Genomic DNA, 26,712 nt, shown 5'->3' with positions numbered 1-26,712 from the left:
ATTCTGATTTGGTTTTAAGAGGTAACTTTCTCAGTCTTTGGAGGCTTCATGTTTGGTTCTACAGAAGTATAGTATGATTTCTGTATTTGAGAAGGTGTGTATAATAAGGCTTGTATGACCAAACGTAGTTGCATTTCTTACTTGGGAGGATAACAACAATTTCCTTCCAATGATGGGGTTTCAATTTCTGACACATCAGCGAGTCACATCAAAAATGTTGAACTACAAATAAGCTTAAGAGAACTGAACAACATATCTAAGGTTCTGAATGTAGAAATAGCAAACAGAGACGTAATCCCTTCTATTATGCTTGGGCCTTTGGAAACAGAACATGCCAGAAATATTGCCTGCCTTTGTTTTTTTGGCAGGGCTAATAAATCGCTCCAGTCAACTGGATGTTCCTTTGGAAGGTTACAGTAAATCATGGGCCTGGATGTAAGCCAACGTTTCCTTCCGTGAGGCAAATCTCAAAAGGTACAAAAAGACTGTGTTGGGCTGTTCTCAGTTTCCTTGTGGACACAGTCTACTCCCATGTGGGGGAGCCACAAGAGGGCAATGGGTCTTTTATACAAGCGGGATGTAACAACCCCCCCGCCGCCCCGGCTCCAGATAATTCAGCTAAGTCCCTCAGACAATGGTAGAAAGTAATTTAAAAAAAGCCAGTTGGGTGAAAGCAGAGAGATATAACCTGCAAGAGCCATGCTCAGGTCTTGCTCATAGAGCTGTGTGCTTGTTATTTGCTTGGTGGTTTTAGGAAACTTGTTTATGCTTATAGTCCACTTCTTAAGGGAAGAAGTCTTAGTTCTTGTATGTGGCTCTTACACTCCTGTGCAAGATTTACTATCAAGCTTACTGCATAATTGGCACTTGGAGTGTATCTGGATGTACTCAGATCCAGATGAGAACTACTTACCTAGCTGCACAATTCCATTGATATATCCCTCTTCTTCTCCTCCTTCTTTCCTTCCCCTCCCTTTTTTTCCCCTTTCCTTTTAAGGTGTGAACAAAGTGTTTTGAAATGGTTTGAAATGTAGATTCTGAAATTTGGTTTATGATTATCCAGGAAAAATTATTCAAGAAGTGTACAGACATTTTGTATTTCAATACTCCCTACCAAAGTAATATTTTCCCTTTCTTTATGTGCGCTGTATTGGATGAATAGAGGTAAACACAACGAGATACGTTGCTGGGCAAGAGTAGAAGTTTATATTCTGACTAAATTATGTGAATTTCCTTTGCCTATGAAGGTGGAACAGCTTATTTTTGCCAGAGATGGAGGCAGTGTGAACATTTAAAGGAGAGGTGGGATGTGAACACAGAATGGCCCTGATGCTGCTGGTCTGTTTCCCTCCTTGTCTATAGTAAGTGCTGGTATGGCCCAATGACTTTTTGACATGTGCATATATGTGCAACACACAAAAAGGAAGATAAATTCCTCCCTCACCCACTTCTAGTAGGTTTTAGAAATGACAAGGTGGCAACACATTTGTGGTACTGCTGACAAGACAGTAGCTGAGCAGCACGGTTGTGGAAGCACAATCTCAGAGAATCCTTATTAAGTCTTAGGACTCATGACAGTTGCTAATTTTGGAAAACTTTCAGTGGAGCACTTAACAGCTCAGCTGAACTTTGGTTTCATCTATTAGTAATTACTTCCAGAAGTTATCTTGAGTGAGAAAACAAAACCTTGCAGTCTCCTGACCAGGACTATGGCAATGTGAGAAAGGGCTCTGCTCTGCTGGCTGGTGCAAAGTGAATGTGATGGAAAACTGCAGTCACTGCAAGAGCTGAATGTCCATTTAGATAAAAACATATTTGTTAGGAACATGGAGCCTGCTCTGGTGGGTCCCAACCTTGCTGTGTTTACTGATGTGCAAAAAAATCATTAAAAAATGTGGAAGCTTGCATAGGAGTCTCTTGGTTATTGAGGTGGAAAGAAATATTTCTGTAGCTTTCAATGACCTTGTGAGTCAAGCTTCACTCTATTATTTAAAAAAAAAAAAAAGTAGGAAGGAAGTGAGCTTTCCTGAATTTCAGGTTCTTTTTTGAATGAGTCAGCACAGTCTAATCTATACTATGATTAAGTGCCTCTAGCCAGGAGGTTTAGAGAAGAAACAAACACAGTTTTGTTAGTTCCCTTCCTCCATCCTGTGGAGCCTTTTCTGTGCAGGCTATTCCTGCCGGCTGGGCGACGTGTGCCCATGCACAACGAGAGACACGCGCACACCCGGCCTGCGCCCTCCGAGTGCAACAGGGCCACTCAAAGCCTGCTGCCTGGCCTGGTCAGAACTTGAGATCACTCTGAATATTGTATTCTTTGTTGCCATAACACTGGGAAAATAGTAGGGGATACTGCATTATAAATATAGCTGAAGCCTTGGGGAATAAGAGTGTTTCTAAAGGCCCTGAAGCGATGGCAGAACATAATTCTCATAGATAAATGGGGACATAATTACTAAATGCTGATTGGGTTTCTGCTTGCCATGGCACTCCAACTTGCTAGACAATTATTATACTTAGGGATTATCTTTTAACAGAGCACAGTTATCTTTTCTGTTTGTTTTTCTCATTTTGCTACTCATGTAAGCTAAGGGAAATGCAAAGTGTTCCAATTGGTCATGGCTCTTTCTACTGAATAAGCTCTAGCTTTATTTAGAAGGGTTTTGTGCAGTACAGCTGCACAGTTTACAACTGGAGGAAGGTTGAAGGTGAGGAGAGAATTTGACAGGTCTGTTTTACAAAGCCAGCACAGTGAGGATGTGAAATGGGGAAACAGACAGATAAATGTCATGTTCAATGGAATTACGAATGACAGTCCCATAAAATCTATAAAAGAAGTCAGGCTCCCTCTGCTTCTATCAAAATAAGGAGCACTGACCTTTTACCTCTGCCTCACCTGCCTCAGCTTGCAAATCTGACAGCTGCAAATGGTATTATATGTACCCACAGAGTAGCAATGTTGTGATTAAAAGTAAAATACTACTTTGTCATGTTTACTGTCTTTTACAAGCCCTGTATTTGCTGTATATGCTTTGCAAGAGTTAAATAACTGCCAGTGTTACGTGGTCTAAATTCCAAAATAGCGGAAAAAAGGAGACTATATATAATGAAAAAAAATTCTGAAGACATTCCAGATGAGTACCATATGGCAAGAGAACTCAAAAGGGACAGGCAAGGGAAGAAACTATTGCTGGAAAACAACTGGAAAATGGTTAAGGCAGAGAGAATTATAGAGATAATTTTATCCCTGACAGTTGGGCAGAAAATAGACCAAGAGAGGTGAGAAAAGGCAAAGAGTGAGGGGAAGGGGTGGTGGAAGATGCATGTGCATGACTGCTGTTAATCAGTGAAGAAAAAGGACTGGTTAAAGAGTGAGAAGAGATGAATGGGGAGTATGTTTTGTGTTCCTTGGAGTTTGTTTGTCTATAGAAGTATGTTTATTCAGTCCATTTTGTAAGAGATTGAAGAAAAAACGTACAAAGTGTACAACAAAGATAGTGACAGAACTCATGTGAATAACTATCTTGTCATATAACCTGCTTAAATCCAAGGCTGATGGCTTGCTAAGCTCCCATTGTAAATTTCAATTGGAAAATATTAATCTTATTTTTCAGAACCCCAGAGATAGTAATATTCAATGCAGGTGGAATGATCTCTATGTAAGCTCTTATTATTTCTAGATCTTGTCTCAATTCTATTGGCTCAGTATGAGTAAATCACCATCCAGGGACCACATTGACTTTGATGTGATCTTGTAAAATCAGGGCTGTTGCTTGTGAAGCATTCAGGATCAGGATACTGCTGAAAGCTGGAAAGTAGCAGGTATCATGGATTCATAACCTGGCATTTTAGGGGGATGTCCAGCCCAGCCTTGCTCAGTCAGACCTCAAACTCCTTCAAGCACAGAGTTTCCACGGCCTCCTGGAACAAGCTGTGCTGGTGTTTGATTTATGGCAATGATGTTTCAATAGCTGGTGTGCCCCGTGCATGGCTGCATTGTGTGGTACAGCCCTGACCTTTTCTGCCATCTAAATGCCAGTCACCTCTTAAGAGCTTCTGCAAAGAGTAAGGCTGTGGGGAAGTGTAGAGTGCTGAGGAGAAACAGGAGCAAGATCCATTGTTCTACATCACAAGATATGAAGGATATCATTCTGATAAAAGGTCTCAGAGAAATTGCAATGAGGGTGGGCTGAGGGTCAGCAGCTCTCTACCTGTGGTCTTTTGAACATCTGTGCAGAACAGTGTGGTTCCATAAAATAAGTAAAGTGTTAAAGAAGATGCTTGCTTTCAGCAGAAAAGGTGAGATTGTGGCCCTCAGATGCTGAGAGCTGTTGATAGGATGAAAAATGTTCTGAACCTGCCCTGCCTGTCCAGATGTCTCTGGTCTATGTGGGTTATAAAGTTTTTTGGGGAAAAGACCACCTTTCTTACTGGATACTCAGTAAAACAGATCCACCATGGTCTTTGTTAATGGTTACTGTAATAAAGAAAGATGATAATATTTGCTCATAGAGAGTAGGCTGGTTTTGTTGGGGTTTGGGTTCTTTTTAAAATCACCTTATGATTTTCCCTCTAAAGAAAGTGAACTCTAAAGAAAGCCTGGAAGTTATGTAGGAGAGCAAGTTCACCTGAGCACTGACACCTCTCATCCAGCCCTGTCTCATCCTGTCTCCTCACCTAATGGTGTCTAGTTATCATTAAAGTTATCATTCCCTTTGGCAATCCTAGAGCTCCTCCTGACATGTAAAACCTATTTATTAGCATGGTGTATGGATAAGTGAAGCAGTAACCATGGGGGAAAACCAGAATTTGTATATTTATGTGACTAATAAGTGGCAAAGCACTAAATCTCATTAAGGATCTCTGCTTTCAGGAAAACTGGATATTTTCTGCTCTTGCTTGCTCAGTTTCTCTGAGCCTTATTAGGCAGCTTGCTTTACCTCTTTATAGCAATTTTTCTGTAAAGACAGGTTAATAATCTATATCAAACTGTACTTGGTTGTCTTGATAATATAGAGAGGAAGTCATGTTGTAGTTGCATTGTTTTAAATTATGTTGGAAAGTGATAGAAGTCAGAGAATAAACTGGTCAGTAGAGCATCAATCTGTTTTCTCTTTCTGTGTTCTTGCTCCAAAACAGTATTTAAGAACATTTGACTGCTTTATTTTGCAACAATTTGCAGAATGCCAAAACTGTTAGCCCACGCTTTCCCCCTAGAAATTACTTAATTCCAACATCATTAAGAATATCAGTGCTTACTGAATTCTATATTGTTTGCTATTGTTTTGTCCTTAACATGGCCTGTGACTCATTTGCTGTGTGTTTTTCAAGCCCTGCTTTGAATACTAACTTGTGAATTTTTTTGGTTTTTTTTTTTTTTTTTTCCCCATGGCACTCACTCCTGCAGGAACTGTGCTGGGAACCAGTATTTGAATTTTCAGTTTGGAAACTTAAAAACTGCTTCTGTTCCTGTCGCCATTTTATATAGAACAAAATTCTGAATTTGTATTTTGGAAGCACTAGAAGAGATGTGTTTCTATGTGTTTATACACACACGTTATATTATACTATAATATATTATGCTGTGCTCTACTATATTACATTATTTTATTATATTAAGGTTTCTAACTGTCTTTCATCCTAACACTCTTGTCTGTCCACTTTTACTGAGGAAACAGTGAAGAAGAGTGAGGATAGGAGACATTTGTACTTGAAGATATACAAGCTTTATTCATATCTGCTTTTTTTTTTTTTTTTCTGCTGGTATCACTTCAGTCCCCTTGACTCTGGCCACAAATCCACAACTATTGTTCTTTCCTAAATCTAAAAGAGTTTTCCAGATAAGAAGTTCTTCCTTCAAAAAATTACAGCATTTTGGCACATAATCCTTAGCAGACACTCTCTGCTTGTGAGAGTGGAACTCATTAAAATCAAAGTTTACAATATTAAAATGGAGCATTCTGTGAGTTCCAGCAGTACAAGTGGTTCTTATGGATCCTGTGACAAGTTTGAGTCTTCTTGGAAAAAACACATTCCAATAGATGTTAACTCCAGTTCTAGGAAAGGACACGCAGTCTGTCTGAGAGGCAGGCATAATGAAGACCTGCATATTTCATGATACATCATGTGCTGCTCAGGTGCAGAGGCAAAAATTCAATCCTTTACTAGCGTGTCTGCCCAAACTGGAGCAGAGGTAGCTATTTTGCATCCCGCCAAAGTGTGTTTGATCTTGGAAGTTATAGAATATTTGTTTTATGACTATGAGAGTGCCAAGAAATTCTTTGAAGCAAAGTCTGTAACCTCCAAGGCTGAGATGGAATAGGATGAAACAGGAAAGTTACTGGAATATGACATTGTTAAAAAAAAACCCAACAAAACCCCCTAAACTCAAACCCAACAACCTTCCCCTTCAACTCTTTTTAAGCCTGCTTCTTTTAATTATATTGCATGTCATGACTCTAATTCTTTAAATTAATTATGGTGACTGATATGAAGTCTAAAATGCCTTTTCCAATGTACATATGATATGATGGATGGTGATTAATTGAAATATAGAGGTCTGAAGTTTGATAGCTTATGAAGTACAGTTTGTGATACAGCCTCAGCTTCCATTTCTTTATTGAACTGTCTTTCTGATTGTCATTAGAGTATTACACCCAGAGGGAGACCATATAAATGACAGATCACTGCTGAACGAAATTCTAAGTTTTCCTTTCTTCCTTCCAGAATGAGGTAGCAGATTGTACTGCTACCTTGCCTGTTTTTACAGGCAGACAGAAGCAGTGGAAAAAATTTTTGATTTAAAATAAAATCTGTGCTTCCATAATAAAGTCTTTGCTGTATCGTTCCTTTGTGGGCTTGCCTGGGTAGCACATGTAAGCAGTATGTAAGTTGTGGCTGAAATTATTTCATAGGTACATGTACTTCAGTCCCTGTGAGGGGTTTCTGGTTTTGTTCCGTGCTTTTGGCTATTGAGTCCATCCCCCTGCAGTCAGGTCTGTGACACCATGGTGGGAATGTTCTGTAGAGGGAGGTGCTTGGTGACCAGGAACCAACTTCAAGTCCTTTTCCTCTCAGGTTCTGCACAGTTCGGTGGGAGAGATTCAGAATTTGATTAAACCTTGATTAACCCTACTTCCAAATAAGCCTATAATGAGAGTATGGGATTTTTCGGTCTGGTAAGGTGTCTGGTTTTTTCTTTATTTTTAAATTTTTTTATTGCCTTATGTAATCTGCAGTGGGAGCAGTATCCATAATTGTGGTTTGTACAGAACCTAGAACAGTCATTCCCAAATCCTGAAATTATCTTCAATAAGATAGAAATAAGATATTTGGGACCTGCAACTGAAGTCTTGAAACTGATTTTGCTGCTGCTTTTAAGCCAATCTGAGGCCCCTTTTGTACCATTGCAATTATTGCAGGTGTTATAGATCTCCCCTGTGTATGAAAATCTAATGGATACTTTTATTCCTTTTCTGTACCACTGCAGGCAACTAGTCAGGCTTAATGTGAATACTGAACCTAACTATTCTTTTTAAAGATCAGAGAAGATGGAAAGGGTTGTCTGAAAGCAACTGGATGGGCAGAGCCATTAAGAACTTCCCTCAAGTTGCTGATAAACACTAAGGGCTTTAAACCTAGAGAAAGATAAATGTGCCAGGGCTTGACAGAAAAATCCCTGATACTAAAAGTAGGGATACAAAAGGACAGATACCTTGTAAAACTGCAGCTTGTAGGATAGCCCATGGAACAGTGCCAGCTCTGATAATCTATGCAAGACAATGCCTGATATTTGGAGAAAAAGATAAGTGAACATCAATATTATATTGCAAGAATTTGTAGAACGTGTACAGGAGAAGAGGTTTGACAACCCAGCTATTAGCCCCAAGGAATTCCTCATGGGAACAACACCGTAGGATAATATGAAGAGGGTTGCACAGATAGCAAAAGAGACATTTATTAATTTGAAGCTGAGGATGCTGATACTTAAATGAAATACTCTTTATGAAATAACGTAATCAGCACTAAAAAACCAAAACAAAAAACCCAGTGGTCAGCTGGAACACAAAAAGGTAAAAATTTGTTCTCAGGAAGAGGGTTTGTGAAGTAATGGGGAATGGTAGTCTATCTTTAAACAAAGAAAAAGGCATTCAGTCCCTTTTTTTGAAGAATTTTTTTCTCCACTGACTGTACAGGAAATGCAAGCTCCTGAATTAAAGTATAAAATAGGTTGTCATACAGTTGCCCTGTAAATGTCTGGTTGTTCATTATTGCCTATTAAATCACATTTTCAGGGTAAAAGTACCCATGATAGGTTTTAAACATACCAAATCCTCAAATTCTTTGGTTAGGGGTACACCAAGACAGATTTGAGATTTGCTCAAATCCCATTTTGAGCAAAGAAGTGCCAGATAAAATGAGCTTGACGTTATTCAGCTGTGCCACAGTTTCTGATTCAGGAAAATATTTATAAAGGTAGTAATTAAAATTAACAGTATATTTTTGATCTGAGAGCAAGTAAAAAAATTGCATGTTAGTTTTAGAACTGGTTCCTACCAAATGTTGATCTCAGCAAACAAACAAAAACTGGGATAATTTTGTGAACAGACCCCCAAATAACCAGGTTAAGTCAATTATTTCTCACTAGTTACCATGAGAATGCTGGATGATGTAAATGCCTTTTCTATAACTACAAATTTCTGTCAAGTGGCTTAGAAACCAACATAAGACTTTATGGGACATATTGGAGGTTTTTTTTTTTTCTGGGTTTAGTAAACAGAGGAATAAAAGGATATAAAGTTGCAGGCATTGATATATTAGTCTGAGAACAGAACACGTGGAAATACAGCCATATGAAACAAGTGGCATGTGAATTATCCCTGCAAACAAGAGTGTAAAAATGGACATTTAGAACCCAGGCATTGAATGAAGCACCACAGTAACCATCTCAGGGACATAATGAGCTCAGTATTTCTTGTATCTGAGCTGTAATTTCAATGCCTCTGCAGGCACTGCAGATCTTTTTAGATCTTCCTAATTCACCATGCAAAAGAGGAATTTCCTGTCTAATCCTATCCCTATTTAAATTTTTACGTAGGATCATTAGTAGGGTTAACTGTAAGGTGTTTGTCTCAGTGTGTTGCTGAAAGAACTTAACCTCAAGAGTTGCAGTTTTACTCTACATTAAAATGTTATGCAAATTCCCCATCTCACTAAGGGTATCAGAGTGAAACACAGATGCTGTTTTAGTATTCTCAACTCACTTTTGACTTGTTTTACTAGGCTTTGGGCTCAACAGGCCCAAAAGTAATTAAATGCTTCCTTTGTGCTATTTGGAAAATCCTTCATTAGCAGTGTTAGCTTCCTTCAAAATTAATGCTGTGCACACCAAATTGACCTACACATGAAAAAACCCCATAAAATTCCCTCTTTAAAGCTAAAAGGAGTGGGAATTCTTCTGCTTCATGGCACTATCTTAGGCTTAACCTGTTAATATCTTTCTGATCCATTTGAGAGGAGACTATTAGACACCTTCTGTTCAAGGTTAGTCTGAGGTCTTCGCTGATTTATTACGAAGAAAATCAAAGCAGTGCATGAAGAAGTCAGGAGGCTGGGTGAGGATTTAGGAAAGGAGATGTAATACAGAACCAGAGATAATGTTAAACCAAGCTGTTGCTATTATCAAGGCAGTTGGGTTCCTTGAGCAATCAAAATCCTTCATGTGAACCTGTCCCCCCTCCCCACCATGAAACTGTCGATATGTGACTATCATCTTCCAGGTATTTTGTTGTAATTAACCAATCAATATCTCATGACTTGATTATTGATCCTCCTTTCTTCTGTGACTGTATTGGCTTTAGGAAGAAGGCAAGTTAAAGACAAGATATCTGGTTTGGAAATTCCTTGAAAAACCCAGTGAGGTGCTTGGCTTTTAATATATTGCTTTCTCTTGGACCTTGCAGCAGGTCCTGGAACACAGCTGAACAAAAGAACTTCAGAAGATGTATTTTTTAAGATGCAGTCCTTCAAATCAGTAGGACTGATGTAGTCTGCAGGATTTCTGAAATCTGTCTGGAGAGCTTTCCTATAGGCTCGAGTTCTACCAACTCATGGAAAAACTGACATTGACCAATGATTCTGAGTGGCCTGGCTCATAGGACATAAATATGTTAAAATAATATGGGAAAAAGCAGTGAAAATATTTCATTTGAGATCAGGGAGAGATATAAAACATTAAAATTAGATTTACAGCTGTTTGGATACATCTAACAAATATTTGGTGAGCTTTGGTTGGTAGTTTGTCTTTGTGTGCCAGTCAAAATGTGAAAAGATTATTTTCCAGTGCAATTCAACCAGATTTATGGCAATTATAGGCTTTGGTAGTAGAGCATAGAAAGGAGCTAAAGAAAAGTTGGATGAATGCTTGTTTTCAACTTTCTTAAATGGGAACACATGAAATGATTTGTATGAAATAAAAGCCAGAGTGGAGATGGTGGCAAAATTCCCTACTAAATAATCCTGTAATGTAAAGCCCTCCTATGAGCTCTTGTCTGTAATGACATTCACATCTGCTTGTGAAGATAGGTTTTTCCAAAATATAGAAAGATTTTTCTGCCAAAAAAATTCCAAACATTTTGGACAACATAGAATAGACAACTCCTCAGTCCCATAAAGTTTCTATTAGGTATTCTTCTTTAGATGAATAAATTCTGAAATTTGAATCTACAATGCAGGCTACTAAGCCCTGGTAAGATCAGCATGACTTTTCCTCTTGAATGAGTTTATGGTCAAGTAACAGGCACTGGTAATATTGTTATGACAACACAGCACATTGAAATAATGCTTGAAAGAGCCCGTTAAATTGAAAAGCTATTTGGGTACTTGACTTTTTGATCTGTGGAGCAAACTTTTCATCACTGTTTATCACTGAGGATTATTTATTGGGGAGTCAGAAATTTCTAATAAAACTAGTAACAGAACAGCATGATGAGAAACTAAATTTTCTGTTAGAAGCATAAGATTGCTTCTATTGGAAAACACTGACTATTTTTCTTAGTTATTTAGTCTTATTTATTACTGAGTTTTGAATTAACTGGAGTAACATAAGACTTAGGTATGAGAGCCCCCTCACTGCACACATCTGACTGATGTACGGTAGCAATCAGTAGAAAAGAAAAATGTTGGCCTTGGTAAAAAAAAGGATAAAGAATATTGTTGTTGTTGTTGTTATTATTATTATTATTATTACTATTATTATTATGAATAATAATAATGTGTTATGGAAAATACTGGTGAGCTTAGCACTACTTCAGTATTAATTTCTCCTCAAATATGGAGGGTTTTGATGCAGAATTCTATTCCCAAAGTCTAAGTCGGGGCTGAGTCTGAACTGTTGGCTCCTGCAGTTGCTCTGGCACCTCACACTGACCTTCCACGCTAAAATCTCAGCAACTGAAGTTGTATCTTTGCATCCCAATCTCTTGGGAGTGCATAGTTATTAGTAGGCTGGAATTTTGTTGGGTTGGAAAACTTTAAGATGCAAAATCTAATAGTATGGGTTTTCGTGATATTGTCAGCTACTGGTTATGAATCATATTTCCCTTGAGGCAGAAATTATTATTTAACTTCAGTGCACCAAACAAGGAAGGTTTTGTTTTATTCCTTTTGAACTGCCCTTGGTTTGAACCTTGATTGTTTTAAATTTAGCGTTGTCATCCATCTAAGTAATAATGATGCGTTTTAATTTATTGTCATCTTAACTCAAAGGCCTGTGAATGTTTGAAGAAGAACAAGTAAAATCAAATTTAGGACAGAAACAAAAAGCATATTTATTGTCAAATCCTAAAGATGATACACTGCCCACACCTTTAAATAATAAAACTCCTATATTTGTTTGCAGATACTCTAATCTGTTGTTAATAAACTTGAAAGAATACAGTCTTGTCTAATAAACACATCAAACTAATGGGTACCAAAGCAGTTCAGAAGAGTGTTTGTTGTTTGCTGTTTAGATTTCAGTCAAAATTAATCAACAATGGATGGGGCCTGCTGTATTTATTAGCAACACAAATCCCTGTGATTCAGTGCCAGGTCCCTTTGACTCGTTCCAGTGTATGCTGGCAGGGGTACAGGACTGATAAATGCTTACATCCTTGAGACTGGGAAAGAAAGAGGGGAGGGGGACAGAGCCGAGAAAACAGACCCCACAGTTGGCATGGATTCCTTGAGAGCCATTTTGAATGTCTTTCAGAGTGAGCTCGCTTGTAAATGGGAAGTCATTGATCCAGGAACAGTAGAGGCTTTTTTTCTTTGTGAAACCTTCAGCTTTGCAGATGGCTGGCTGCATAAGCCTGCATGGTTTTGTTCTCACTTCCCCTCCCAGGAGACTCGCTTTCCCCAGTTTTAATTTTCATTCTCCTTTGCTTTTTATTGAATTCCTTTAAGAGATGCAGTTATTGACAGGGGAAATACTGTTGCAGACATGCTCCTTCTTGGGACCATCTGTAATGGTCTAAACCATCTCTTGGCAGAGAAAGTAAAGATGTTTGAACTCTGGGTGTTTTGTTTTAAAGTTCCAATTGTGAATTCAAGGCAAATTACGGCTCATTATATGGAAGGTAAAAATGAATGGCTATCATCAGAAGTGTTTCTCTCAAATCAATTGAAAATCTGTACTGTTTCTTTTTGCTCCAGCCACTTGTGAAACTGGAAATACAGAGGTTCCACTCATGGGGATTTTCTGTCCTGCAAAACTGGAGAAGCTTATTTTCCCTGCAGATGCTGGCTTGCACTTTGCTTCTGGAACAATAAATTCTTAGCCTACGAAGTAAAAACACTCCAATTCTGAACAGAAGCATGTTGAATTTCTTGTAAGAATTACTTAGTGATAAACTGTGTGAGGAAACAAGTTTCAGCATGTTGTTCATTCACTGCTGGAATTTCAATAATGTTATCTCTGGGACTAGTAGTTGCACTTGATACTGATAAGTAAACCAGTCAGGTCACAGTACCTGCTACAGATTCTTGTTCTTGACATGGCACTTGCTGTTTTACAGCTTTGAACCCAGTTTTCTTTTTCTGCTGGCCAAATGACTCCTGAAAGTTCAGGACACTTTCTGAGGAGAGGAGCTTACAGTAGAAGGCTTCTGAAAAGGCTATTTGAGCACAGAGAATTCAGCTATTGATTACGGGGAAAACAATCATGCAGGGGGGTGAAATTATTGTGACAGTATTGCTGTATGTCAGCCTAGTGACAGAATCTGCTCCTACTCTTGGGTCTAGTTCCTTGTGTGTTGTTGTCATATGAAGAGAAGGTGCAGTGATTCTCCCTGGTAGATAGAAATGGTCTGGGACTGTGCAGAATTATCCTCCATGGGACTGTGTGACTTTCTCTCAGATGAGCATTCCCAATAACAGCTCTGCATAAGAGCTGTGCCTTTGTTTTGGGTTTTCTCTCCTCAGAGAAAACCTGCACTGAAAAGGGAATAAATGAGCTCTTGTCACTTGAAAGATGCATCTAACAATGGTGGTGTTTTTCTGTCTTAGAGAGTATTGATGTGGAACATGTGCAGTTTACCTCTGATTACAGCAAATCCTGCTCTTACTTCTTATCACTTCTAGGAAAATACAGAAAACACAGACTTCCTTCAGAAATAGGGAGCCTGCCAGTGAGGGAGTTGAGTGGGTGGAATTACTCATAAAGATAGTTCAGTACCTTGCACTGTTGCCTTGGGTATAATTTGGCATCTTCTAATTTGAGAATATTTGTGTTATGTTCCTCTCCTTCTTTATTGCCCTTCTCATTGATGTTCTCTTAGGTATTGAAAGTAATGTTTGGTGAACAAGTAGTTCAGAAGAGGACAATTATGATTCAGAATATGAGCTATTAAGAATTACAGTTCTTTTTTTTTTTTTTTGAAGTTATTTAGAAAATTATCTAGGAGAATATTTTTTATGATGTATGTTGTTCAAGAAATCTTCAATGTCTTCTCAGGCTGAAATATCTGTTCCAAGCTGTTCCAAGTTTTTGAGGCTATGAAATTTATGACTCTGTGGTATCATATCCTTGTGTTGATTATCTGAGTGTAACTGAATGATTGAAGTCCTGTCTTTGAGGTGAATGATTTAGTTCAATTTTAGCTAACATATAAAAAAATACTTGTATAAAAGTTTCCTTTCCTACTACCATGCCTTTGAATAAACTCATTTGCTAAAGCAATTGTGGAAAGTGGTTGTGTCGAGATCATTTGGTCTTTGCCCCAAGCATTTTCCATCTTTTCCCTTCCCACTGGTGCTCTTGTTTAGCTGATGCCTACAGAATGACCACAGAGATTCATTACATGCACAGCAGCTATAAAGGACTGTGTTCCCAGAATGGGCAGGAGCAAGCTTGCCAGAATATTCAGCAAACAATTTCCCTCAGATCCTGCTGTTACTGACAGATGGCATTGCAACTTAGAAATACAGTTTACATGCTCTTTTTCACTTGTTTTCCCTTAGGATCATTCTTGCAGAAAATTCCATTTTGGTGAAACAGGGGAGGGTTATGAAACTGTTTCCACTGAAGTGTTCAGCAGACACAGAGGAAGTGCCTTTTTATCACTAGGAAGCAAAATAATTTCAGAATATTTTTGAAGTGTGGAATCCTTGTGGTGTTTAGGCAGTTGGAAAAAGAAAGCTCATATGTATTGAGTTAAACTTTTGTCTTCAAATCTATTTTTATGGATTTTTTCCTTCCTAAATTAGAAAGAAGTTGAACCTCAAGATCTTCAGAAAAATGCATTTAATTTTTTTTTACCTGACATCTGTTGTTCTGAGAATTTACTGTATAGTGTTGAAGGCTGGCTGGCACTTGATCCTTCTAGTAACACTGTTGATGATGTTGCTGTTTGTGCAATTAAAGTGGTGATTTTTGGTTATGTAGAAGCATCCAAATGTGACTGCAATCCATCACTTACCTTATTTTGTGTCAGTTATCAAAATCAGAACTTGTGATCTCCATTAAATTAGCTTTTGTCAAATGCAAGCCAAAGGTGTGGGAAAAAAGGTAGGAGTGTCATATCCTTGAATCACTTCCCTTTTTCTGTCTCTCAAGCTCTGTCATTGTCCTTCAGTGTTTATTTGGTTAACAGAATGTCACCCTTCCTTCCTTTCCTTCTCTCAAGTACTTCCTTTGGAAAAAATGAAACAACTGCAAGTTCCACTGATGTGGAAGTTGCCAATGGCACCTGCTGGCAGCACATCTTGGCTAAAAGTCTGACTTTACCAGTTGCTTTTAAGTGCTGATCTCCCCACCCCCATGATTGTACTGGAAATGAACCTGATGAGGAAAAACGTAATTTGGCTAGTAACATCTCTTGGAAGGGTCAGCCTTGTGATGCATTGGGGTAGAGTAGGAAGTCTCTGATGTTTGTTTAATGATTAAATTACAGGAATGAAGAACACAGAGGAGCTACGTGAATAGAGAAGGAAAATATCTTCAGGGGAGGCCACCCATGCCCCACCCAGGTGTTGGTGACATTCTTTCTGAATGCCATTCAGGGAAGCCCCCTTTGCTCTACATAGCCAGCATAAAGCTCTTCACTAAACAGTGTCAGAAGATGTGGTAAAGCATTCTTGATTTCATTTTAATAATATTGGTTTTATTTTCTTTTCAGCAAGATTGAAAGCTTTTTTATTTTTTTTGTCTGGCATTTGTGAAAGGAAGTGTTGGGTGCTCCAACAATATATTAGTTGCTGAAATACCTCTTTTGCTTTTATGGGCCTGCAGTTAACAAGAAAGCAGGTTTCAATCGTTAATTTCATCGATTTTCTTCCTGGACTTTTATCATAGGTCTTCCTTTCTCTGCTAGAAAGGGAGCAGGGCTGGAAGGAAATGAAGCTACAGAACAGACAGACAGAAGAGGTTAAATAGCCCAGTTTTTGGGTGTCCTGCTACCCAAGGAGTCTGTGTCTCTAAATAAGATATCCAGGCTTCTAATCACCTTGAGGCTGGGGTTCGGATGGATCCAGCTACAAGGAAAATAACTTGCTGACAAAAGAGGTAGTTGGAGATGTCCAGGATAAAGACATGGGCTTAGGCCAAAGGGAGGGAGTAAGGGAGACACCATGAAGGTATTCATGTGGTATCTGGGTGTCCATGGAATGCTGGGATATTTGTACAGTGCAGAACCATCAGAGGAGAAGAAACAGATTTTAGAACCAGGCAGACATGATCAATCATCTAGGGGTGTAGATTGAAGTCCTGGCTCAGAACTGGGTAAGAGATACAGAAACAAGCTTTTCCAACTGTCATGGGTAGCCAGAATAATTGATTATATTTAACTCCCAATTTGGGGAATGCAGTTTTCCTAGACTATGTGGCATGTTAGCTGAGAGGAAGAATATATATTTAGCCCTGCAACTGCTAGGGTTTGCATGAGAAACCTGATTTACTGGGGAAGAAAAGGGTTTGTAAGCTTCTTGTTGAAAGCCAAAAGCCTCTGGTTGTTTCAGGACCATCTAGTAGTATGTGAAACAAGAGCTTGCCATGCTATCTCAGATCTTCCACTGAGGAAAATAACAGCTACAAAACCAAAGCTTGGTGGGAAACATTATTGTGTAGGAGAGAACAGCAGTATCTGTAACAAGGGAATGATGCAAAGTGTGTTGGTTAAGTGTTGGGCTGAGCTACTCTGGCAAAACGAATCTTTGCAATTAGTTGGGCTTTGTTGTGTGCACCTTTGGACAGCTGGGCTGGGAGGAGTCGAGAGCAATGCATGAGTCAAGGGTGGAACCAATGTGTGTGTCCATACACAAATGGAGAAAGTTTTTTTTTTTCTCTTGCCAGTGGGAGGAATGGAATACAAGCATGGAGGTAAGAGTGCATCTGACTCATGCCAAAGAAGTTGCCCATCAGCTGGGTAGATTCTGTCACATTTCCTTTGTGAATGTTCAGTGCAATAATGTAAAACTGCCCACAGTTTTCTCCATGTCCAAAAAAGTGATTCTGCATGACACGTGTTGGAACATGGACTTTGAAGTAAGGTTGTTTTGGTACCTTTTGGTTGTAAAGGCAAAAATGTTTCCAGAAAAATTGCCTGAAAAATTAAAGTCTAAGTTTTGCTTTTGCTGTAAAGGCTCTAATACTTAAGTATGTATTTTTCTCTCTTTAAACCATGCAAGTTCCTAAACATGCAGGCATCTAAACCACTTCAGTGAGGTTACATAAATCATGATTGTCAGTGACAGTAATTGAAGGGTTTGAAGGGCGATGACTTCAAAATGAACGGTTATTTTTCCAGGCATCAGAGCTTGAAATATGTGCATCTTTCCATGACAATAGCAAGTATTTTAGCACCCTGATTCATTCCCCTCCATACAGTCTTTGCTGTTTTGTGTTTCACAGGCAAGGGTCAGTGGAAATAAATAAGTTGGAAAATTGCCCTAAGGAGTTTTCCATGCACCATGTGTTATTAGAATTTGTGTGAACTTTTAATAGAACAGAAACATGTATCTGTATAGTAAGAGATCCTAGCTGAGTTTCTTAACCCTGAAAACAGGTGCATGTGGTCCAACCTCTGCTCCAGACAAATGAAAGTGAATTCCCCCTCCAGCTATTAAAATGATGAAAGACATGGAGTTCTAGGATATCATCAGGGTTTACTGGTATTATAGGTGGAACTCACAAACTTATTGCAACTCAGAGGCTGCCATGGCACCTGTATACTCTACTAGTAGGTTACCACTGACTGCTTGTCCTGCAGCAAATGTGTGGTTCCTTATTACTTTTGTGGAGGTACTTTTGCCAGCTGAGACCTGCTGGCTCCAACTGAACATGTTGTCTCCCCATTTAAGTTGTGTCAGACTTGCAGTACCCAGAGGCTGTAGTGTCTTTTTGGAGGTGGGGTGATTTTTTTCCTGTGGGTGATGAGCAGTACAGGAATCATGAGCTCAGGCAACAGCTGGAACTCGTGATGTAGCAGTCAACTGGATGAGGCTGCTGAGGAGGGGATGTAACTAAACAAAAAGGATAGATTTAACTGAGTAAGGAAATGTTTAACTTCCAGATGTTTAAACTGTAATCCCTCCGACAAAAACTCCTATCCTCCCGTGTTTGGAATGGGTGGGAAAGCAATGTGCTGTGCCTGTCTGGCTGCCTGTGTGCCACTGCAGCATGCTGAGGAACAACAGTGGTTGTGCTGTTGTTTGTCTCTGAAAGGCAACTAATAATTTTTTCCTACAAGTGGGATCCTAGAGGATGCCAGCCAGAGCTATGCTATGTCTTTTGCATATTAAATTAAAAAGTGTCAATACTAGATAACTCTGAGGTAAATATCTGAAAATATCTGTAGCGATCCCACTAATCCTAATTCATCATTAAAATGTGTCTCTGCAAGCAGCAAACAGCCAGGTGGAGACCTCTCCTGTGTCCAGGGAGGAATTTCCCCAGAACAGAAAATCCTTACATGTGGTAAAGGGCTGCTTCTGCCAAATTTAAGAGATCTGTGCAAAAAGTGTTGGCATGGGGAGCATCCTGTGGGCTGGTTAAGGTGGGCAGTGCTCTCTCATGTAGCAGGAGTTGGGCAGTGCCATAGCAGCGCTTTGTTCCTGTCCCAGCACTAAGCCAGAACTGGATATGGGTGTTTCTACCCCACCAGGAGCTCTTACTGTAGGCATGGTTTTCCTTCTTGCTGCCTTCCATGAAGACCTCTCCTCCTTCCACCAGCTGCTGCTTTTCCATGGTCCTGGCCATGACCTCCTATCCCAGAGGAAGGGAGGCTGCCTGTTGGTCTGGTCCTTTTGACTTTTCTTGTTTCCATCTAACTCCTGTAACCTTTCCAACTGCAGCTTGTCTTTGTTTACCTGGTGACAGGGGCGTGTTGTCATGGCTTCCTTGTGAGATCTTCTGAGGATCTCGCTCATCCCAGTTCTTCAAAATGGCCTGAGGTGCTTTGCTCTTTTGGAGCAGAGCCATTCCCTCTGCTGCTTGTGCAGCTGTTGTTCCTTTGCCAAGTGGAGCATGTTACCCCGTGGGGGAATGAATGGTTGTGGCTTCCAACTTGCCATTCTTCGGGATTTTGCCTGGCTTTTTGGGGATGTAATGGAATGGCCCAAAAAATCCAGCTGGGGATTTCCTCATGTTCCTTCTCCAGTGGCCCCACCAGCAGCATGATCTCTGTGACTTCAGGCAATCTCAGAGGCTTCGTAGGGTTTAGCTCTAATTTCAGCCTGCATTTGCCTCTTTCATTTATTTCTTTCTTACTTTGAAGGGTTTCCAGCCATGTATTGCTGTACTTGCACTATACATATGCAATATCTGTTTTTGTCCTGCACCACTTCCTTGCCAAAAATGAGCAGAACTGACACATGTAATTTTTCTGCTTTTTGGGTTTTTGGAAGGTATGACTATAAAGTACATCTGGCACATCAGCAAATTTAGTGCAGAGACTTTGTGAGACTTGAGTTGATATTAGCTGTGAGTAGAAAAGTGAAAGTCTTCTGGGCCCTGTACTTCCACTTCCAAATATTTAAAGGCTCCCACATATCACACCTGAGAACTTTCCTTTCTCCATGCAAAACAAGTACCAAAGGAAGATGACAGACTTACTTATTAGTCTGTAGACTTATAAATAAGTCTAAGACTATAAATAGTACAGACTATTTTCTTATTAGCAGGTAAGTTTACCTGTCCCAAATTTGAGTGAATAAATTGGTTGCATAATTTTTTATTAAGCTACCACTAATTGATAAGGGAATTACTGAAAAGGAGCAAAGGTCTAGATGTTTCTTGACTGCATACATAGAAAGTTAACATTAAAACTGAAAGAGATTGAAAAGATCCCAATAAGATTGAAATAATCACTTTTCACAATAACAGCATAGTAGCAGCAATAAACTATGAGATTTAATGGACCCAAGATTTTTTGGATCCCAAATCAAACCTGAAAGCACCTTGTGCTTCAAAACATGTCTCCTTGCTGTAGAGCCCATGCTTCAGATAATTTTGGAAATTTCCTCTGCATTGTCACTGGATGATGTAGAATTTCCTCAGACTAAAACCGTACCAGATCTTGGTCAGTGTGTACACACAGGTATTTCCTGCCCACTGCAGTTTCATGTTTTATTTTGGTATGAATGCAGCAGGGCAGGAAGGCTCAAGGCTACCCTAATTCTACCACAATAAAAGTCTTTATACTGAGGCAAATGTGGTCTGAAGGCTAAGGACTCACTCAACAGAGAGGAAAAGGGTGGCATCTCAAAGTTCTGAGTTCTTCTCTAACGCACCTTTGTGAACAAAGCAGTGACATTGCACATGTGATATTAGCAGGACATTGTCCCCAAGGCTGTACAACCACCCCCCAGACAGGTGCCACATGAAGACATCTCTTCATTTTACTTCTCCAGTAGAAAGCTGGCCAATGCTCACCTGCCACAAATTGATGTTTGGGATTTGGGTGTGAGGGAGGCACATGAGCTGCAGCCCAGCTTTCTGTCAGGTTGGGGAATTCAGTGCTCCATAAACCCCCAGAATTGTGATCCTTGTGGGATTGGGCTGCAGCCAGTCAAACATCCTATCAATCAGCAGGACCCCTGCATGGTGTGGCATTAACTTTTACAATTCAGACCAGTGTGGGACTCTGTTGTACTCAATCCATCAGTCAAGTCTGCCTGCACAGTTCCTCTGCAGGGGATACCTCTGCCTTTATGATGCTGGTCATTGACAAGCTGAGTTGTGATCAATCAATCAGTCTCCTATCATGCTGCACAATGGCTGCAGGATAATACAAGCTAGACTGCCCCATCCTAAAAAAACAAATGCAACCCACCCCCTGAAAAAAGTTAAATAAAATGGCCTTAAAAATATATAAATCTATTTTTTATATATTGTCCAAAGTGATATCCCCAACACTTTTCTGATATTTTTTTTTTTTTTTTTTCCTAAACATAATTCTGATTAATGTTTTTGACTATGATTCTTTTTTCCCCCCAAAATTTTATATGTATCTGTGTGTTATTACCTAATCTTTTGGCACAAGGAAGCATCTTTGATCAGGCCCAGGCCTAGAATAACAAAAGTATGGCAGATCAGGATGGAAGAAGGTGGATTGGCACAGCAAGTGTGTTTACATCATCCCTGGCTCTAGCTTGATTTATCAGTAGATTTGGTCCTATTTACTTATCTTTGTAGCTAGTGATGAAGTATATCATATAAATGAAGAATGATTTACAGGATAATAATTGTTCAGAGTGACTGCAGCTAAATTAGAGAGAGGGCATGGTAATACACATGGGGCTGGTAGTTCTTGGGTATTCACCTGGTTCCTAACTGCTGCACATTCCCACCCCACCAATTTAGGCAGAAATGAGTACATTTCAATTTTTTTATCAATATAAAATTTGCAGGTTTGTGTGTGCATAGACTATATATATATATATATATATATACATATATATACTTTTTTTTGCTGCACTGTCTTGCTTCCCTGTAATTTGTACCAACAATTTTTAAAGTATTTTTTTGGCAACACTTTTGTATCTTGGAAAATACTCTAAATGCTGTCAATACTCTCACCCCATAGTAGTGTGAGTTAGGCAGCTCTTTGGAAGAGTGGAGATGCTCTGTGGCCCTGGTCCTTTGTTGTCCAGATCAGATCTAGAGCAAGCTGGGATGTATTCCTGGCCTGGACCGAAGATTTTCCTTTCTGTTGCTGTCTCAGCTGTTGTATGCCCAGTGAGCTCAGCCAAATTTCTCCTTGGAGATAGGAATGCTCTTCTCTGCTATGCCCCACTCTGAGTTCTGCTAGTGAAAAGGTGGTAGACAGGAACCAGGCAGAAATTATCATGTTTGGGGAAGAGATGAGAGAGTAAGGAAATAGCTTGTGAGCCCAGTCCTACACATACTTAAATACTGGGGAGGAAATTTGCTAATTTCTAAGTGTTCATCTTACTTGGCTGGGCTGGAAAGCTCTGAAATGTCTGTGCCAGGAAAGCAAGGAATGCTAACAGGAAAAGGCAGGCAGATTTGTGTGAGGCCTGGGGCGTACTAAGGCAAGGACACAGTGGATTTCCAGATCTCACCATGATAGGGAAAGGGAATCAATGCCCAGATAGGCTATGAGGAGGCAACTACATGAGAAAAAATAAACCTTACCCACCAAAAGCTTCCTCTATAGAATACAGGCCTCTGTGGCATCATGGAAAAAAGTCCGGAAAAACGGATGAAGTTGTACTGGATTCACTAGCTCTCTTCCCCTCCTCTGCATCCTGCCAAAAATGCAATTTTACTTTAATTTTGGTTTTGTTGTTTTTCATGATGCTGAAACATTGCTTGAACACAGATGTAAACCATCAGTACAATACTTTAAGGCATGGACCACACAGACATGCAGTTCCTTTCAAAATGCAAACCAGAGGAAACAATCTGCCTTTAAAATTAAACTTCCTCATTAATTTCATTAAAAACGCGTGCAGCTTCTAGGGAATGGCAGAGGGTGACTTAAAACATGGCATTATCCCTTGAAAACTGGCAGGCAGTGAATGTGCTCTGGTGGAAGAAAAGAAAAAAATAGGGGATCTGAAAGAAAGGTTGGGGAAGGGAAGGGGATCTCCTGCAGTGGTTGCCATTTTTCTACTCCTGTCTGCTTTGCTGTGCTCTGCAGACACACAATAATAACCCCAGTGGGCCCGGGGATCAAATGACGTGTTGCTGAAGGATTAGGAGCAATTCTATCCCCCTGGCATGGGTTTAGGAATTTTCATTAAAATGACCTTGGGTGTGGTGAGAAAGGAATTCAGGCTGCATGGATGGAGAGCTAAACATCCTACCTGGGGATCAACAAAAGGTCTCTGCAAGGCTCGCCTCCCCAGGCCCCAAGCTCTGGAGTTGCTTAAAAACAAATACTTAGAAGAAAATATGTGTTTGGTGTGGAGTGGAATTGTGTTTAATTAACAAGGCAGCCTTGAGCCCAAGTGCTGCACCAGGAGAAAATGGAAAATTATTGCAAGGTTGTGCAAGCCCATCCTGTTCATCTTCACAAGCAGCCCTTGCAGTTTGGTGAGTTTCTTGTGTATGGTCCTGCTTAAGCAAAAATTTCCAGTCCTGCTGAATGTCTTCTCACAGTTTGGCTGCTTGTATTCAGACAGGCAGCATCTTGCACCTTACAGCAGCATTTTCAATTCCTGCTGGCTGAACCCAATTGTTTTTGAGGAAGCAATTTACTGATAACTATTAGCAACACGGCAAAATCATTAAAGCAAGCAGAAAGTAAAATCTCTCTCAAGTTTGTAGGGCATGTGGTTGAAAGGCTTTTACACAAAGGCTTGACGAATTTCATCACTTGCTAGTGAAATGTCCCTCCCTACATCACATTGAAGATAAACTAAGATAAATGTACTGCACTGTAGCAGGTATCCTGGGTGACAACAGTTGTTCTGGAGCACTTGGATGTAACACAAGGTGTTATCTGTAGTTCACTGCAATTTCCAACTCATCCTGGAAGATGTCAAGGAGCTATTGATGTAATGAAAAGTTAAGAGTTAAAAGTTAAGTTTGTCAGTCCTCTGTCCTTGGATAGCTGCCCTCAAGACATCAGTTTGGACTTGGCCTGGTCAAGTGCTGTCTTTTGGGAGAAGAAGACATAGCCTGGGGATGATCTTCCCTGGAGCAGAGGAAATGCTGAGCATTGGGCAGCAGGTGCTGTGGCTGACCACCCAGCCTTTGTAAACCAGGAGCTGATGGAGAGTGAAGCCCTGTCATATCCCCTGAGGGTGCCCAGGGTGGGATTGCTGTGATAGCAACAGAAGATTATCTGTTCCAGGTTTCTCCTTCCTAAGCCTGCAGAAACACAATCCATTACTTCGGATGGAAGGAGTTTATTTCAGCCTGATTGCGTTACAAGATCCTGGAGTGAGTTCACACATGAGCAGCAGAAACCTGTCACATCTGAGAAACTGTGTGTCAGTGTGACTGGCCTGCTCCCCTCAGCTCAGTACCTGGAGGCAGAAGGCACCGTGGTTAATGAGGGGAGGCCTCAAATATTAATCAAACCTGTAATCTCCTACAAAGACATGTGTAGGCACTGCTGCTGAAGATTGTTGTTTTAGACACCTTTTATTCTGATCTCTTTACTCTGCCCTCTATGGCTCTGGAGAGAAGAGAGGAATGTAAATGTGACACAGTTTAGTAAATGGCTTTCATGAAAATAGGCTGAGAGTGATTTTCCTATTGCAGAAGACCCATGTAAAACTGCACAGCTTTGCTGTAAATCTCTGGAGGTTGCTCTTTAAGAGACCAGTTTGTAGAGCTAAGGATAGTAGGACGTCTTTTGCACTGTCTTCATCCTTCAGCAACAGATAGTTTGGTACAAGTTAAGGAGGGAAGTTTTCTTATTGCTCTTCATAGCAGATGTCTGACTCCCCACCCTTCTGTTGTGGGGGGACTTCCCAGTATCCTGGGAAAGATTTGTGTTCATTTCACTTTTAAGAGAACTTTCAGTCCACTTGTCATGGAAATCAAAGAAATTAGAAACCTAACTTCCCATTTAGAAACAGATCTAAGGTGTCTGAAAGCAAAGGGAGCAATTTTATTTGTGCTGGGGCTGCCTGTCCTCTCTGCTTCATGAGGGTGAAAAACAATCAGAACCTCTGAAATATCTATCATTCCCACTGAGTGAGGAAAAGCAGAGTGTGCTACTTTCTAGTGCCAATCTGTCAACAATCATTATTGGCTAAAGTTTTTCCTTGAGGCATGCAGGTTGGTGTACTTATTTTCATTTACAAGGAAGGGTGATTCTGTGCAGAGAGAGGTTAACCTGTCACATTAGCCGAGTCATATTAGCACTGGCCAAAATGTTCAATAGAGTTTGTTTGCTCACTGTCACTGTGCATAGCTAAAAGCATTGGTATGCACTGCTTCTGCCTACCTATTATGGGTTATCTTGGGTGGCCTGTCCAACCCATTGATAAGGCCCGATGGTGACTGCTGTGACAATGAAATTGCCAGGGAAGGGGTCGTTAGTTGAGCTGAGTCTTTGGTGTCTAGAAATGTGCCCAGCCTAGCTTTTCCTAGGCTAATAAATGTGTTCTCTGTGGCTGGGGAGCACAGCAGAGGTGGAGAGCTGAGCAGTTTGGCAACCCGTAATTTCCTCATCATGGGGAGACCCAGCTCCTCTAGCGCCAGTTCACTGGCCCCAGAGAAACTGGTTTCCTTACCTCTAGTTCAAACCAGGCTATAGTTTTGGTGGCTATTATTTTTTCTTGTTTGTTTTTCATTTCCTCCATGTTTAGATGCATTGCTCTCATGTCAGATACAATTGTGTTGTGTTCTTGCAGATTTCTCTCAGGAGGAATGGAAGAGGATGTCCACTAAATATTTACTGTAAGGGAATTGTATGAATGCCAGTGAGGGGGAGTATTTAGTGCTAGTGGAGGGGTGTTTGTAAAAGATACAGTGCTGTCTGTCAAGATTTTGGTAGTTTTGCCAACATGAGAATGTCCTGAGTCTGAGAAAGTTTTCTGCTAAATATGAAGAGGAGGTTCTGGCTATTGAGACCTATGCATCATTCTTCCCCACCAGTCCAGCATGTGTGAAGTCAACATTAGAAATATTCCCATTCAGGATTAGAAACTGGACAGACCACTAAAAGTGTCTAAACAGAACAATCAAATTCTTATAAGAGGATGTGGAAGACTTTATGTGGATCTGGGCATCTTTCCCGCCTTAAATTGTGAGTTTTGCACATATGAAGACTTTTATGTTGTACTAATTCATGGAAATGAGGGTTGTATTTTTTTTCAAATAATTTTAACCCTTTTGTCCGCCTTTGTGCTATTTTGCAACCTCTGATTGACATTTCTTCCCTTGGAACGTGTGCAATGTGGCCAGCAGGTTTAAAAACAAAGAGATGAGCTTTATTAATGCAGCTTGAACAGAAGAGTAAAACAAAAAAAAAAAAAAAAAAAGGAAGAAAAACAATAAAAGTTTTGAATTGGACCTTCAGTTGCTGCAGAGGTCTGTTGTCCCTGGAATACCTTTGCAGTGTGTGCTAAACAGTCACTCAATGTCAGCATGAAAAAATTATTTCCGAAGCTGTTGGACAAATAAGGAGACTCATTCTGAGCAGGGACTAAATTGGTTTGGAACGTATGCCTGTGCTGAGCAGCCAAAGTACATAATCAGGTTTAGCAAAACAAAGCCTGATACCAAACTTGCCAGGAAAAATTGTTTTGTCATTTTGAAATCTGCTTGGTTTTAAGCAAACCTTCCCAGAACAGAAAACAATGTGCTTCATGCCCCACTTCATCTGCCATTGCTGTATTTTTCCTCTGAAGACTTGTAAGGAAGGGGAAGAATATATAATCCCTTTGTTAAGATACTTAAATTAAAAGCTTGCTCGTGTTGAACTGCTCTTTCAGTCAGGATTAAGATTTGTTACCCAAGTCTATATACCCTGTAAAACAACGACTAATCCAGACATTAATCACAGGAAATATTCTGGGCCTTTTAAAAATAAACCATGACATTCTATGAAGAATACATAATTGAGAATATCCTGGACAGGTTGAAAATTAGCCCAGTTGATTGGTTACATAATGATCAGCTGGGTAAGCCAAGGGGAAAGAAAAGAGCACATGGGGCGAACAATGCAGCAGCTTTGTGCTATTGTCTGCCTTTTCCTGTCCTCGAGTTCAGCTCGGTACAAACATTGTCATTCCAAAACAAATTACATTAAC

The 26,712-nt window shown here is 40.0% G+C and overlaps 1 long non-coding RNA gene across 2 annotated transcripts in view; it reads left to right on the top strand.

The window, feature by feature from the left end:
• LOC111929056 (uncharacterized) overlaps positions 1–26,386 on the top strand; it is a 53,172-nt gene extending 26,786 nt beyond the window's left edge. The window contains exons 4-5 of one of the 2 annotated variants that reach the window (XR_015287315.1): positions 369–474; positions 1,248–1,907. This is a non-coding gene — a long non-coding RNA (uncharacterized LOC111929056). Of the gene's footprint in view, positions 1–368; positions 475–1,247; positions 1,908–25,311 lie in introns of those variants that run through there. The other variant, XR_015287310.1, reaches the window with a different exon arrangement.
• The last annotated feature ends 326 nt before the right edge of the window (positions 26,387–26,712 follow it).

Source organism: Cyanistes caeruleus, chromosome 5 (assembly GCF_971803275.1).
Source record: "Cyanistes caeruleus chromosome 5, bCyaCae1.hap1.1, whole genome shotgun sequence".
NCBI classification, from domain to species: domain Eukaryota; kingdom Metazoa; phylum Chordata; class Aves; order Passeriformes; family Paridae; genus Cyanistes; species Cyanistes caeruleus.
The sequence above is the reverse complement of the archived record's forward strand: the minus strand, read 5'-3'. Positions and strand labels throughout refer to the sequence as shown.